This window comes from Helicoverpa armigera, chromosome 22 (assembly GCF_030705265.1).
Source record: "Helicoverpa armigera isolate CAAS_96S chromosome 22, ASM3070526v1, whole genome shotgun sequence".
NCBI classification, from domain to species: Eukaryota; Metazoa; Arthropoda; class Insecta; order Lepidoptera; family Noctuidae; genus Helicoverpa; species Helicoverpa armigera.
In genome coordinates this window covers 8,850,244-8,863,888 of record NC_087141.1, presented here as the reverse complement: position 1 = coordinate 8,863,888, position 13,645 = coordinate 8,850,244, and the positions used below count along the sequence as shown (strand labels likewise).

General features: G+C 38.4%; 1 protein-coding gene across 3 annotated transcripts in view; it reads right to left on the bottom strand.

Annotated features, from left to right (window-relative positions):
- Window positions 1-13,645, bottom strand: part of LOC110373631 (uncharacterized) — a 107,187-nt gene that overhangs the window by 30,719 nt on the left and 62,823 nt on the right. For all 3 annotated transcript variants that reach the window (XM_064040427.1, XM_064040426.1, XM_064040428.1), the window contains exon 2: window positions 9,677-9,709. The gene's annotated coding sequence lies outside the window, so the exon portion shown is untranslated. The remainder of the gene's footprint in view (window positions 1-9,676; window positions 9,710-13,645) is intronic.

Here is a 13,645-nt window from a genome sequence, read left to right as displayed (position 1 = left end):
AATATAAAATATGGAATGCAATTAACGTATTGTGTATACTAAGGTTTACTCGCAAAACTCGTAAAACCTAAAACAAACAAAATTCATACTTTAACAGTAACACGCAATTTAAACAAATACCTCGCTTGGTTTTGCAGACATTCGAGCACAATTATCAAAAGCACGTAGGTGTAAATGACATGAATTTGTCGATAATGACGGGGTATAGGTTCGACGCCTGCGCAATGTATAAATATCCCATTAAAGTTGGCTCTAGAAATGTAATTAATAGTAAATTTTGTGGGACCTTTGATCGTATTTGAAATAGATGCTGATTTAAATTGTTGCATCTATTAAAAGTTTGCTATAATAGACACATTAATATTACACTATAATAAACTACCCAAACAAAAAACAGCCTGTATCGATTCTCAATTAAAGAACCATCTACCACTGAAAGAACTTTTTAATACGTTCCAGTGATGTCTGAGATTAGCACGTAAAACCAAACAAACATATTACTTCAGCTGTATAATAGTAGTATTAAATAATTTTACAAACAGCTCTTAACTTATACTTACTTAAGTATGGACAGTTTTAGATTATAAAGCTATAGATCTCTCACTCACATAGCATACTTAACATTAATTTAAAAAAAATTAGGCTGTTCCTACCGTGTTTCGTGGTACCTACACCACGAAATCGGAACCGGGAAAAGGAATTTGATTATGCAATAGGCAAGTACTCATGAAGACAAAGTCTCCGCCAAAAGCTTGTACAATTTTATTTTTTCATCCAAAATTCTTAATTTCACTTACAGTCCAACAAAATCACGTTCTCAACATCACAGTTGTTTTGTAAAACGTACCAATTAACGTGAAAAAGTTTGTTACTTAATCACTTTTCCTCGAAGTAATTCATCTTTTGTTTTTGTATTCACCATTGGTCATTATATCATCGCCCTATTGTGTAATATTAATTGGTGAAAGAAAAAGTTTTTAATCAGGTACTGCCACTAATAATACTAGCGTCCCACTACGGCTTTGCATGTGTATTTATTTAAAATCAAAGCAAATGAAAATATCTTTATTTTCAGGTTACGTCGACCCGTAGATATACATAGGTATACCTACCTTAAAGACTTACATACACATTGCTGGCTAGAGTTTGTTTCTTGATAAATACTTTCAGTGTTAGATAGCCCAATTATCTAAAAGGACCAAGGCTACTTTTTATCCCGTTGAAGTATTTCCAACGAGACGTAGTTAAAACCGTTAGCAGAAGTCAGTAAATTGATACACCTGAATCTTCCTCATATACTACTCTATATATCAGTAAAAAGTCCACGAAAATCCGTAATAATCAACTTTTCAAGTTAATCGCATACAAAGAAAGCACTTTACTTACTTATAACATATTAGAGGACTTTGTTTTATAAAATCTAGTGATGTAACACATACTTTCTTAGTATCTCGATCGCTAAGCCTGAGGGCATCACGACGGCGGACATTATCGAAGTTTTAATTTATATTACGTATTATATTGATTGCGTTGAATGTCACAGCCCTGCGGGTGAGATATTGACTGTTGCTGTTGTTTATTTTGTTTTTAGTTTGGCAAAAGTTATTGCCCTTTTAATGGAGTTTCTCTTTCAATGGGAAGGAACTTTTTTATACGACACTGTGTTTGGCAGCCATTATACATATACCTAAGTATTTCAAACTCACAGATTAACTTTGTAGATATTCACAATATACAAACACGGTATTAAATAAGAACTAGTTACTGCAAAAACTTTATTTTAAGTAAATTGAGTTGTTTTTAATATTCTAGCTTTAAAAAAAGCTCTATATTAAAGAAAAATAATTTAGTTTATATCTTCGACCACTAGCCAATCGAAGTGAGAGCTTTACGATACGTTTGCAGTTACTGTTAGTTATTATAACGATGCGTTATACATAAGCTTCCAATTGCAGAATGTGACTGTTGCACGTTTTTAATGATTTGTAGAGCTTATAAGTTCAAAGATGTTTGTCAAATTGTCAGTCTATAAGTTGGAAATCATTAGAAATATCAACAAGATTACTGATTTATAGATTCGAAATAACTACTAGATTATAATGACTTTAATTACTGGTTGTTCCAAATTCATTTGAACATAGTTAAAACTACCATTTTTGAAGATTTTTCTCATATAAAATTTACGTTGATTCTTCAATTTCAGTACTTAGATTTGCAGAAAACACTTTTAGCATCTCAATATCAGTACAATGCAAATAAGAGTATTACCATAATTCTATGAGCACTAAAAAGCCAAACCGTACAAAAAGACCTAAAAATCTACAATACTAAAAACATATGTATTTCTCCAACATTACCCTAATCTCACGCGCACGTTTTCACCGAAACACAATTAAGTGAGTTCCAGACGGGCCAGTGAGAACGCAGCGACCGACTTGCCCCAATGTGTCACATTGTTCTATCGCATTGTTTGTTGAACTTCAACTATAATGTGAAGTGTAATGTGGCGGTTATTTAGACTAGTCATTAGGTTATTGTGAATGAATTTGGTTATATACCTACATTTTGTTTTTATCTTACGCTAAGGCAGGTTTTACAGTCAAACTGAATAGGAGTTTGTCGAATATGGGTATTTTCAGGTGTCAGTTCTGATTTTTCGCGTATATAAATCACTCGGTTTTGGTTGGTTGGATTTGGATTTGGGGGTACACATTATATAGGCATTTCAATCTTTTTTTTTCATATGGTCAAATGGTTCTTAAATATTTTTTTATGGATATGGACCTAAGTACAAATATGGTGAATTTGCACATTCAAGAAACACAACTATGTATTTACCTGATCAAAAGTACGAAACCAACTTTTCTATCTGCTTTGAAAATTATTTCATTTATTGTAATTTTTAAATCCGAATATGCATCATTTCTTTCAAGTTCAATAACAATACAAATACACCAACAATACGGCACTAAATGTACCGTTGACACTTCGTACAATTATCTACATGTAAGTACTTTTTCTTTCTTTCCGACGCGAGCGTGGAACGGAACGGTGTCAAGTTACACGTAACTAAAGGTTAAGCCCCTCTCACATGGTTCTACTATCGTCGATGTTATTTTCTTAAGTAATCATTTGTTATTTATTAAGGTAATACCATATTTTTCCAGTTTTCATGTATTGCTTAGTTGTAAGAAAAAGATTTATTATCGATTTTACCTGACTCCCGTAGACACTGCTGTACTTCATCGATAAATGGTATATTTAACACTGAAATTGGTACTATTTTATATCGGTCTAGTAGTTGCTGAGGTTAGCGCATTCAAACAAACCAATTCACCCTTCAGTTTTGAACCAATAAATACTTATCTACTTCACTATATTTCAGACAAAAGTATGCTACATCCATCATCCACCAGTTAATTTTATCCTATAAAAAGGGCAGGAAAAAGGTATTTAAGGAGATGGCATAAATCTAAAAACGAGGCTGGTACTAAATCCGGAAGTATTCTCAATCATCAGACTTACGAGCTATAATGCGGTGCTATAATTACATTCTAATAAAACAGACATTTACGACCATACCGCGCGGCGATAATAGTGTCGTGTGAGAGAGACTTTAGCTAAAGGTAGGATTACATTTATCCGATATTTTGGTCGACTGTTTACTTGATAAAAAATGTAAATTTGATTTTGACGTCATACAATATGCTGGTTTTTTTTTCTCAACAAGCTCATGCCAGTGGTTTCGCCCGCGTTCCGTGGGAACTACTTACGTCATGGAGCTGGTTAAAAAGCCTTTAGCCTTCGTCGATAAGTAGGCTATCCAATACTGAAATATTTTTTCCAATATGCTCAATAGTTCTTGAGCTTACTCTTTTTAATCAAACTAGACAAATAAACAAACTTCACCTACATAAATATCAGTATAAACTTTCATGAGACCACAGCAATTATTTGTCACTCTTACACAAGTGTGTTACCACCTTAATAAAGTTAAAATTGGCACCGCTCCGCCGTTACTACTACAGTTAGCGATAACGGTTACATAACTACGGTCAAGTTAATTGTCTCACAATTAAGTTATGTTTATTAGCTTAGACGTCAGTTTCAAAATGGTGTCTTTGAATTTGATTTATTCTTCGGTGTTAAGTGACTATTTAATGACGTGTTTCAGAAAGCAAGTTAAATTGGAGTTAAACACTAGCTCGTGGCGAAGTAAGCCGGATCGATCGATTAAGGTAAAGCGACGCTTGGCGCGGTCGCTCGGTGGATTGGTGACCATCTTGTCTTGAAGAGTTTAGCACGTTATATTACTGGGTCGAGGCTGTCATTGGCATTGAATATCTTTGGCAGTCGTTACGGTAGAAGCCAGTAAGTCTGACAAACAGTCTTATCAATGGATAGCAAGTTGCTCGAGTAACCTGGGCTGTAGAGGTCAAATAGGCAGTCCCTCCATGTAAAGCACTGGTACTTAGAATTCTATAGCTTTTGTCCATAAATAGGCGCTCTAACACTGAAAAATTATTTAATTCACTCCAGCACTTCCCAAGATAAGCGTGTTTAAACAAACTCTTCAGCTTTATAACATTAGTTAATAAATACACGTCGTTCAACGAGTTTAACCAGTAATAGTAAGTAAAAGTATAAGTAATGTTTTCCGTGGAAGCTTAATAACGTATTGTTGTCCGTTAGTCACAGTTGCGCATGTGTGAGTGTGCTGCGCCCGCGCAGTACGTGCTTGCGAATAGAAATGCTTTGTTTTCCGTTCGAAGCTCGGCGAGGTTCTTTTTGTGGGTATATTTTGAAAGTTATTTTACGAAAGAGTATAGTAAATTACAGATTTCTATAGGAACTTTAAAGTTACATATAAATATGTATGTTGTACTAGCTGTTTTCCCGCGTTGTGGCGCAACTTCTTCCTGTATCCGGATAAAATATAACTTATGTTACTTGCAACAGGGAAATAATTTATCAATTCGGTTCAGTTGTTTTGGAGCGCTAAGTGAACAAACGAGCAACAAAATGTTTATGGCCTTACTACAAAAACTTTAACAACTGTTTTACACTTGTCTAAAAAAATGTGGCTCCAAAATGAACAATAAGTATGTCAACGTCATAATTTGACATTTTTTTTGACAATTCTTAAACTGACGTTAAACATTTTTTGTGGTAAGAAGATTTATGTTTATTATATTATGTGCCTATTGGTAAAGATGTGCGTAAGTTGTATGGTTTAAAAAAATATATTTTGAGAAATATAACGAATCAAGTTTGTAAGTTGGTGTGTGAATTATAAGCAATTACTTACACTCTGAAAATAATAAACTTTTGCAATATATAAACCCTTACAAAAATATACGTGAACCTTTTACCCTCATTCCAAATCAAAAAAGGTTCAACTCGCTTCACGACAACAATGTCACAATAAACGCTTTATTGAAATATTTAAAAATAGAAATAAACATAAAAACTCTTTTGTGCGTGCAGCCAGTTCCGCGCCTGACGAAATAATACGTGTCCATTAGAGTTTGAAAATGTTGTCACCTAGATTAAAAAGTGTGAGTTATTTAATCGTATTATATCAAGGCTTTTGTTGAAGTTAAGCAATATAATAACAAACGGGTTATAGATAGGTGGCCAGTTTTGATGTCATATTTTTTTAATCATTGTAGGTCTAGCCTTTTCCCAATTGTATTGAGGCTGGGTTTCAGGTCAAAGCTAAATTATTTTATTTCATCTAGACTTGCAAGGACTAGACCAGCACTCATGAACGTCAAAAATATAAATAAGTTTGATTCTAGTTGCCCGTTGTTGTAGATGTCCGACAATAACCTCTTTAAATTCATTGAGTTACATAATACTCCATGGTAAGGCAGTAACTGTTACGATTATCGAAGATCTGCAAATGATAACTCAGATAGCTTTTGGACAGTCTATGCAATGGCCTGCTGTCGGCTTACTATCTTAGTTTTATAGTAATCTTGGATTCCATCAAACTCATTAGTCGTCTGTATGGCAATTCGCACATTACAACGATCAGGCTTACCTACAGATCAAAAGGCCTGAATTTCTATACTGATTAAGAGCTCGATCAAACTATTGACCGACCAAAAGTTTCACTACAGCTTGACTTAATGTATTCAAAATGCATCGTAGAAATAATCAACAATGAAAGTGATAGTTTTCTTTCTTACCAAGATAAACTAATTTAAATGCATAATGCAAGTTCAGTTCACAATAAAACTCAATCAGAATGAAATAAAACTACTAGACATACATTTGTTCGTAAAAAATACCACAATGCAGTGATTTCAGTAAGCCAAGTCGGCATTAACTGGTTAACTGTTGCTTAGGAGTTTGTTGCGCCACTTCTTCTTCCCAGCAAAAACACATAGGAAGTGGTGAAGGGCGGGCGTTTTGGGGGCTGTCTTTTGTTTTTGACGTTCAAAAAGTTACGAAACGTTTTTGAGTTTGAGTTTTGACAAACTGGGCTGCGGGATTGTTCGAACGAGTTACCGCGGCTCTGGTACATAAAAGGCCTATGACGGAACACGGTTTTTAGTCAGTAAGAGTCTGACACTCCCTCAAAGCTGCTAACCACTGCTAACCCACAGCGGGATTTAATGATTTTTGACGTCGTTAAAAAAAAATTGACAAACTTCTTAATCGTATTTTTGAAAATTTTACGTTTTAAAGATTATCGAAGTTAACTTTTTAATAAACGATTAATGAACCTTTATCAAAAAGTTTACGTTAGTATTTCTTCTAATTATCTTTTTTACTTTTTAATAAACTGTGCCCACGTACGCAAGTCAAGAGAAATTATATTTTGTACGATCATCTTTTGTTTAGCCTGAGACAATATGAATGGAATCTAGGTGACCTAGTGAAACTATTATTATCGTAATTGTAAAGGAAATGATTTTGATAGAACTGAGATAGATAAGGCTTTTGGAGTGAAGATTATTGTAACTTGTAGTTGGTAGATTATTAAAATGAGAAAGTTTGTTTTGACAAGATGACTTTATTTGGACTGCAGAAGTTTGGCGCAAGTTGTATATTTTATGACCCAGTTTAACGCAAATCATTTTTTTTTATTACATATAGATAGGTGTTTTTACTGTTGACCTAATTTGGACCTACTTGAAACCCTAGCTTACTCTAAACTTAGTCGAAATTGATGTACCGAATCTCTTAACTATTCTCATATTTTAATTTCAATGATTTAACTTAACTTTGTTTTAGCTTTTTTTTCTATTAAAATCACGTTTTATTGAAGTCTTTCTGACTTAACCCACTGCACACATAACTGCACTATACAACGGCGCCTGTTTATTCGTTTTTCATGCATTTAACGCTAAATGAAAGTCGGAAACCTCGCTCGGAGCAATTACAGAACATGCACAAATGCATAAGTTTTTACTGCAAGTGCATACTTTAATGCGACGGACGGAATAATTCCGTTTTGTTGTTTGTGTTTGTGGAATATTTTTTTTTCCGTTGTTTTAATGTTTGTTGTTATTTTTTATTATAGCACTGTAGTACTGGTATGAATATTTTAATGTTAGTTTTGAAGTGACAAGTGACAAAGGAAAATGGAAGAAAATTACATATTGCGCCCACCCCAAGTAAAATTGGGAACAGGGTAGGAGAAAGAAGAAGTTTTGAAGTAATACTGCAATAAACTGTTTTTTATAGTTTTTCTTTAGGTTTTCTATAGATTCTAGTCATCAATATATAGCGATTGTAAACCATTATTGGGTAGGTAAGTCAATCATGTTTTCCTTAAGTTACCTACCATACTTACCTGCCATATTATACTTACGCGTTTTACAAGCAGTTTCTTTTGGTAATTTCACTTAATAAATGAAAAGAAATATCTCGATATTGATGAAACAGTATTCTAATACATAACTCTAAAGCTTAAGAAAGTCATATTGGCATGCATCACAATTTCCCTACTGACGTGCCATATGACTAGAGAAAAGGCCGAAGCTAATGATAATGAGCACTTGATGTGTATTGACTACAATATACTCATTAACACAGTAACCTCGATTCAGATAAGAAATATTACTTAGAGCCTGCATACAGTTGGGTAGGCAAATCTTTTGATATCCGACCATTTTGACCTATCAGGTTTAAGCCCAAACTTTTTCCAACCATATTAGGAAGGTTTCCAGTCTTGCTTGACGTAGCTGAGTATCTGTTTTCATTAGGTAAAACAGGGTTCAGGATGGAACGGTTCATCAAATCAGTCTGACGTAGGTAGGTACGTCTGCTATCATGCTGGGAAGTCTGATACGCCACTTCTTCTTCCCAGCAAAAGCAAAAGTGGTTTTTCAGTCTAGTTTGGTTAAATATTTTGATTTGCCTGCCCTTTTCGAACTACCTGCCTGACCTCAATCCGATATATGACACATAGGACCCACAATTAAACATGTTATAAACCACATAGGTCACCCGTAATTATAAGAAGATTGATTGATCCCAGCTGATATTTCCTATTAAACTATAGTATGTGCTCAGTAAAAGAAAATGTTGGCGACGCCTGTGTAAATAACTATGAAATTGTATTACAATAGTCCTATGGAAAGGAAAATGGCTTGTGTAGCCCAGTGTACATCCAGCCTTACAGAATACTTTTACTCGACAATGATTAGGAAGTGAAATACTACTGCGTTTTGTAAGGAAATGAGTGAAAACGGATAGTAATACTGCAGTTTAGATTTCTGTGATTTGAAGCAGTTCATTTTAAAAAGCTTATTTATATTAAATTCAGAGGTAGTTTTGAAGAAGACGCTGGATGCAGGTCGTCTCCAACAGGTATCTGTGGAGATCTAAGGGGGAGGCCTATGTTCAGCAGTGGACATCCTATGGCTGAGATGATGATGATTTTGACATTAGTCCAGTAATTATCTAGAGTATTCTAGCAGAGTATTAAGAGTATCACACTAAAACTTCTCAACAGTGAAAGAATTGATTAAATTTATTCAGCAATTTGAGAGCCAAACAAAAAATAAATTGGTAAAGATCACGGCCCATATTCTTACACAAATTAAAGGTACGTAATCAATCTTATACTCATTAGATAATCACATAATGATTGTCAATCATATCACAATCTCTTTGGTATGAAACCTCTGCCATTTACAAGTACCTACATATTACCTATAACTTGATTGTTATATAATAATATTCTAATACTGGCTGGCCGTTATGATGTAATATCCGGCGACGGAAGTTGTGATGTCACTTCCACTGAGCTTTAGAGTTGAGAGCTTTGCGAGTTTTTGATTAAGGTTTGTTTATTTTAAATATTATACTTTGTGGAATATAATTTGTATATAGACAAAAGTATATTGGACAATACACATGTACAAATATGGATAGGAAAGTAAGAAAGACTGCCTTGTCGCTTGAAAGCGATTTCTTCCAGACAAGTTTTTGACAGAATTTAACTGTAGAAGAATTTAATACAATTATATTTGAAACTCGAGTTTTTTAAAGGGATAATCCAGATATTTTAAAATTAATTTTGACATTATCTGCGGGAAACCAGAGCATTTTTAAATAAGCTATACCTATTTACCATTTTATTTTTTTTACAGTTTTTAAATAAACTATACCATATATGTAAGAAGATTTGCTCTTTAAATATTTGTCTATTAATTACCTTTCAATATAAATGGATGTCTTAGTCGAAGATCTGAAACAAAAATAAAAACAATTATTAGTATTTCAGGTATATAAATTTCATCATCATCATCCTCCGAGCCTTTTCCCAACTATGTTGGGGTCGGCTTCCAGTCTAACCGGATTCAGCTGAGTACCAGTGCTTTACAAGAAGCGACTGCCTATCTGACCTCCTCAACCCAGTTACCCGGGCAACCCGATACCCCTTGGTTAGACGAGTCAGACTTACTGACTCTCCGTCCGCATACCGGCCTATCGTGCTGCTCGACGAGGTGGGCAAGCTCTTTGAGCGAGTTGTCGCACACCGCCTCGTCGCGCACCTTGGGGGGATAGGGCCGGACCTTGCGGACCACCAGTTCGGTTTCCGCAAGGGGCGCTCAACGGTGGACGCCATCATGCGCGTGAGAGCTCTCACGACGGGGGATGCTGTGTCCCGGGGGGGGGTCGTCTTGGCGGTGTCTCTTGACATCGCCAACGCCTTCAACACCCTTCCCTGGAGTTGCATCAGGGAGGCACTCCGGTATCACCGGGTGCCGACCTACCTTCGTCGCGTGGTCGAGGCCTATCTGTCGGATAGGTCCATCATTTACCCTGGTCACAACGGGGAATGGAACCGGCGAGAGATGTCGTGCGGTGTTCCGCAGGGGTCGGTACTGGGGCCGCTCTTGTGGAACATCGGCTACGACTGGGTGCTGCGCGCCGACCTCCCTAGCGGCGTCAGCGTGGTCTGCTACGCTGACGACACGCTGGTTCTGGCACAAGGGAGGTCGCACCAGGAGGCGGCCGACATAATGACGCGCGGGGTTACGATAGTCATCGAGAGGATCCAGCTGCTGGGACTGGAGGTGGCCTTGCACAAATCCGAGGCCATGTGCTTTCATGGGCTTCGGAACGCGCCACCTTCAGGCTCCCAAGTCACGGTGGGGGGGGCTACCATCGGCGTCGAGAGGGCGATGAAGTACCTGGGACTCGTCCTCGACGGCCGGTGGAGCTTCGTCGAGCACTTCCGACGTTTGGGCCCCAAACTGGAGAAGGCAGGTGCTGCATTCAAGCGGCTCCTGCCCAACCTGGGAGGCCCAAACGCCCCTGCCGTAAACTCTACGCGGGGTCATGCGGTCCATGGCCCTTTACGGGGCCCCGGTATGGGCACGTTCGGCACGGCCGCGGGCTGTGCACTACCTGAACGTGCCCCAAAGGGTGATAGCCATTAGGCTAATCCGGGGGTACCGCACGATCTCCCGCGAAGCAGCTGGCCTACTCGCTGGACTGCCACCGTGGGATCTGGAGGCGAGGGTCTTCTTGCGCCTGTACGACTGGCGCGAGGAGGCTCAGCGCCGGGGAGAAACCCCGTTGCCGCGGCAAGTTGTCGCGCAGCGGGCGGAGCTCCGGCGCGATCTCATGGTGGCCTGGAGGGGCGACTATCGCAACCCAGTGCAGGGCACGCCACCATCGTGGCGGTAAGTCCCTCTTTGAGGAGTGGCTCGGGAGGAGTCACGGCGCCCTCACGTACCGCATGACGCAGGTCCTCACCGGACACGGTTGTTTCGGGAGGTACCTGCACCGCATCGGTCGTGAGGAGGCGCCCGGTGTCACCATTGTGCGGACAGCCCCGAGGACACGGTGGACCACACAGTCCAGGTGTGCCCCGCATGGGAGGGGCACCGCCGGGTCCTCGTCGAGGCTTTGGGCGGCGGCGACCTCTCGCGTCCGGCCCTGGTTCAGGCCATGGTCCGGGGCGAGAGGGAATGGGATGCCGTCGCCTCCTTCTGCGAAGCGGTCATGCTCGAGAAGGAGGAGGCGGAACGCCAGAGAGTTCGCACCTCTCATCCCGGCCGCCGCGCTGGACCAGGTAGACACCATGGGCGCCGGGTGTCGCGAGATGACTCCCGGCCACCGTAGGCGTGGGTCTGTGGGCGGTGAGTTCGGGTGGCTCATCGTCCCTCTGTCTTCCTAGACGACAGACCCGTGTCGACGGCGCGCGTTGTTCCACGCGCTCCTCAAAGAGACGTCAGCAACCCCAGCGGGGCCCAGCAGGGCCAAGGCCTGCCGGGGCTGCGGGTTGTTCGAAAGAGATACCGCGGCCCTGGTACATAAAAGGCCTATGACGGAACACGACGATTTTAGTCAGTAAGAGTCTGACACTCCCTCACCGCTGCTAACCCACAGCGGGAGGGGTCATTTGATGATTTTACGTCGATAAAAAAAAAAAAAAAAGGTATATAAATTTCAATTCTTCTTATATTTAAATTGTTAATCCATCATTTGATTAAACATTATTTGTTGTGCAACTGGTTTATACGTTTTATCTTCGCGTTTAATTTATTATATTTGTTTAGTAGCTATGTTTGATGTTTGTTTAAGCTTATCTCTGAAACTGCTGTATATGGCTACCTTTACTCAACAAATATTTGTGTATAATGTGTCATGAATTTTATAATATAAAATAAGTAACATTTAAGTATTTAAGATGTTGCAAGCACGATTAATTTCAAGGATAGAGTCGACTGAGATTTTAAACTTTTAACAAAGTAACGTAAATGTGAGAAGTGATCTTGCACAATTAGCTAATTGCCATCGACTGAGCACAAATACTTTTAGTACATTATTTTTATTTTATCATATGACTAGCCTTTTTCCAACTATAGTATTTCAGGTATATAAATTTCATCATCATCTTCCTCCGAGCCTTTTCCCAACTATGTTGGAGTCGGCTTCCAGTCTAACCGGATGACGCTGAGTGCCAGTGTTTAACAAGGAGCGACTGCCTATCTGACCTCCTCAACCCAGTTACCCAAGACCCCTGGGTAAGACTGGTTACAGACTTACCTACTAGATTCTTACGACTGCCAAAGATGTTCAAATGACAGCCGCAACCTACAGCTTATGGTATTTTAGTATATAAAAATACTTTTAAGACCTTACCTATAATCTACATCCTACATTTATTAAGTAACTTTAATATCATATAAATTCAAAGTTAACTAAGATTAAAATTACCTAACATTGCCACTAACACTTAATTTTACTAAATAGGTATCAATGACTTACGATTAAAATTCCATTCAGTAGACGAGAGTCAACTGTTAAGTGGTACCTTATCGCGGGGTGAATGACCTGAGATAAGCACTATTAGCATACAAACTTAGAAACACCTGAGACATTGTAGAAGAATGTGCAGAAAACCCACTTTAATAGTTTTTGGCAGTAACTATTGTAGCTCTGAATTTTGCCGCTCTGAAGTTAGCTACGAAATTACGATGACTAAAATGTAGGTACGAAAATACTATGCACAAGCGCGAGGTGGTTTAGAGTAAGCTTGCGTGAAAACTGTTAGAAAACTACTCAACCGGTATTATTTTTAATGTGAAATCTTGGTTTATCGCTAAACTACGTTTCATAAAAGACCTTCTGAAAATTGCAAGATTTATGTAGGTACTGGTACTTCGAATTTGGTTGACAAAATAACCTTGAAGAAGTTGTAGGGATGGGACTATTAGTGAATTTGGGGTAATCGATTCTATTAGTTCCGACTACTTATCGACGAAATAATGAAGTTCTAGATATGTACATTTTTACGTGGGAACTTTTTAATAAGGTTTTTAATCGGATATGCCTTTTATTTATTGAAGGTAGCTTTGAAAGTGTTTATATTTTTAATCATTATATTTAACATCACACCACTACAACTGAGATTTCACAAAAAATAAAAAAGTTAAACCTGGCGATGCTACGCGGTGGTCTATAAGCCACGGGCGGGTAAAACCACGACACACACCTAGTATAATACAACTATAGATATAAATCACATTGCACACGTTTTCTTGTGGTCGAGGTTCGATACCCGGCACCCGCAACCACGAAGGACTAAAAAATAACACAAAAAATAGTAAAATTGTGTTTGTTTATTTATAGAAAGAGCTTATTTTGTGCTTCAGGGAATTTGTTGCTT